Here is a 3533-nt window from a genome sequence, read left to right as displayed (position 1 = left end):
AAAGGTGTCAAAGAAATGGCCGGAAATGATGGAGATTCATCTAAGACACTTTTTGTCATCAAAGCGACGGCAAGAGGAGCCTCAATCCCGATCCAATTTCCAACGTTAAGTGAAACAAACTAGAACATATGGGCTGTCAAGATGAAGATAATCTTGCGTTCACTAGGAGTATGGTCAGTGATTGAAGGTGAAGAAAAAGACGATGACAAAGATCAAGGCGCCATGGTACGTTAAGAAGGCACGCGTACAGGTTCTGAAACGATAACTGAACAAGTTACACATGGAGGATTCAGAGACAATAAACAAATTTTCCATGAAGCTTACCACGCTGGTGGATGAGATCAGCTCACTGGGCACGAAGTTCGACGACGGTGAAGTTGTTGAAAAATTATTCAGTGCAGTTCCAGATAGATTTCTCCAAATTATTGGAACAATCAAACAATTTGGCGATACTGAGAAGATGCCGGTATCCGAGGCGATAGGTCGTCTCAGAACCTTCGAGGAAGGGCTTAAAGGGCGACTGCACTCAAAGGGTAGTGGAGAACAGTTACTCCTTACCCAGGCCGAGTGGGAGGCAAGAATCTCAAAGGCAAAGAAAGATGAAGGTTCCAACAACAACAAAAAAGGAGGACGTCACGGGAGAGGACGTGGTCGTGGGCGTGGATATGGTGGAGGTCGAGGTGAAGACCAAAAGCCACGCAACTTTACGTAACTTCGACAAATCCAAGGTTAAGTGTTTCAATTGTAATGAATATGGTCATTTTGCAAAAGAGTGTCCCAAACCAAACCGAAGAGAAAAAGCAAACCTTGTTGCAACACAAACCGAAGGTGAACCAGCACTGTTGATGACAGAAACTTGTGTTCTCAGCCACACAATACAGAAAGAGCAGGTGTTATTGAATGAAAACAAGGTGGTGTTAAAGTTTAAAAACACCCGAGAGAAGGCTTGGTATTTAAATACTGGTGCAAGTAAATCACATGACCGGTTGCATCGAAAAATTTGCTGAAATTGACACGACAATTAAAGGGTCGGTTAAATTTGGGGATGGCTCGACTGTAGAAATCCAAGGAAGAGGTTCAGTTTTGTTTGAAGGCTTCGCAATGTCTACTACATCCCGATGTTGAAGAGCAACATAATAAGTCTTGGCCAGTTAGATGAGAACGGATGCAAAGTTGAGGTTGAAGGAGGGGTTATGACTATTTTAGACAGATCACAAAGGCTACTAGCAAAAGTGAACAGGTCAAGCAACTGATTATATATGTTTAACATAACACCAGCTCTCCCCGAATGCCTTCTGGCTAGGAGCAAAGAAGAAGCATGGCGATGGCATGCAAGATATGGGCATGTTAATTTTCATGCTTTGAAGTTTCTAAGTTAGAAAAAGATGGTGCACGGCTTGCCCAAAATCGAGCATGAGGACCGCATTTGTGATGGTTGTTTGATTGGAAAGAAACATCGAAATCCTTTTCCAGCAGTGGCAAAATTTCGAGCAGAATCACCTCTTAAACTGTGGCATGGAGATTTGTGCGGCTCAATTACCCCTGCTACTCACTGAGGGAAGCGCTATTTCTTGTTGAAGCTACTCACTGAGGGAAGCGCTATTTCTTGTTGTTGGTTGATGATTGTACCAGATTTATGTGGCAGGTGTCGATCCGAGACAAAGATGAAGCATTTGAGGCATTTAAGAAGGTCAAAGCTGCAGCTGAAATAGAGAAAAATAGTAAGTTGAAAGCTTTGTGCATAGATCGTGGCGGTGAATTCATCTCAAATGAGTTCAAGACTTACTGTGAGCTGTTGGGAATTAAGTGTTATCTCACGGCGCCTTATTCTCCTCAGCAGAACAGAGTTGTTGAATGACGAAATCAGACGGTGGTCGGCATGGCAAGGAGCTTGTTGAAAAGTATGGAAGTCCCAGGCGAATTTTGGGGAGAAGCGGTATCCACTGCCGTATATATCTTAAGGAAGTCCCGGGCGAATTTTGGGGAGAAGCGGTATCAACTGCCGTATATATCTTAAATAGAGCACCAACAAAGAGCGTCATCGGCAAAACTCCCTATGAAGCATATTATGACTGCAAGCAAGTGTCGATCATTTTTCGTATTTTCGGATCTCTTGCACATGTCAAAGTAGTTACACTGCAGCTTCCGAAGTTGGCTGATTGTAGCAAGAAAATGGTATTCATTGGTTATGATATGAACACGAAAGGCTATCGAATGTTTGATCCAGCGACAAGACGAGTTGTGGTGACATGAGAGTGACACGAGATGCAGTGTTCGAGGAGAAGAAGAATTGGGAGTGGAGTAAATCTCCAGTAACAGGTACAGGATCAGCAGGGAAAACTCTTACAACACATTATTTTACCATAGCAGTTGCATCTGATATGACAAATCTTGAAGATAAAGAGACGTTCAACGGTTCTGGTATTGATATCAAAAATTCTGGTATGGATTTCCCACAGCCGACACGGGAACAAAATGATAACCAATACCAGCATGCTTCACCGGTGATGAACATCAGATTCAGAATATCTGTTTCAGATCCTGATTCATTGACACCACACACTCCAGATACAACTTTTGATGCTCTTGATGATTCGGCCTCGACAGAAGCAGTGCAGCCCACAACATCTGATGAGAGTTCATTAGAAGGACCACGGGGTAAGCGTGACATCAAAAGCCTTTACGATGAAACCTTCCCAATAGAACTAGAGTATTCGGGATTGTGTTTGCTAGGAGAGGAGGAGCCATCAACTCTAGAAGAAGCTAAGGCAGACCCGATGTGGAGAAAAGCAATGGAGGAGGAAATTTCTTCCATTCGAAGAAATGAAACCTGGAAGCTCGTTTCATTACCCGAAGGCCACAAACCTATAGGTCTAAAATGGGTTTACAAGCTAAAGAAGGACACTCAAGGCAGAATTGTGAAGCACAAGGCAAGATTAGTGGCAAAGGGGTACGTTCAACGACAAGGCATAGACTTTGATGAAATTTTTGCCCCTGTTGCTCGGCTAGAGACAGTACGTTTGCTACTCTCTATTGCAGCACATGAAGGATAGGAGGTTCATCATATGGATGTGAAGTCAGCCATCCTCAACGGTGATTTAGAAGAGGAAGTGTATGTCACTCAACCGTCGGGATTTGAAATAAAGGGAGAAGAGCACAAGGTGTTAAAACTGCACAACGCATTGTACGGTTTGCAACAAGCACCTAGAGCCTGGAACTCAAAACTGGACAAATCATTGATGACACTCGGTTTTGAGAGGTGTTCTTTAGAGCATGCAGTGTACATGAGAAATCAAGGTAAAAGGATTTTAATTGTTGGAGTCTACGTGGATGATTTAATCATCACTGAAGAGTGTATTCAAAACATAGACAAGTTCAAATCACAGATGAAGAAATTGTTTAACATGAGTGACCTTGGGTTACTAAGCTACTATTTGGGAATTGAAGTATTTCAAAATTCTCAAAGGATTACACTTAATCAGTCGGCATATGCAAGAAAGATTTTAGACAAATGTGGCATGAAAGATTGTAAC

Source organism: Phalaenopsis equestris, unplaced genomic scaffold (assembly GCF_001263595.1).
Source record: "Phalaenopsis equestris unplaced genomic scaffold, ASM126359v1 Scaffold001283, whole genome shotgun sequence".
NCBI lineage: Eukaryota > Viridiplantae > Streptophyta > Magnoliopsida > Asparagales > Orchidaceae > Phalaenopsis > Phalaenopsis equestris.
Note: the sequence above shows the minus strand (reverse complement) of the source record.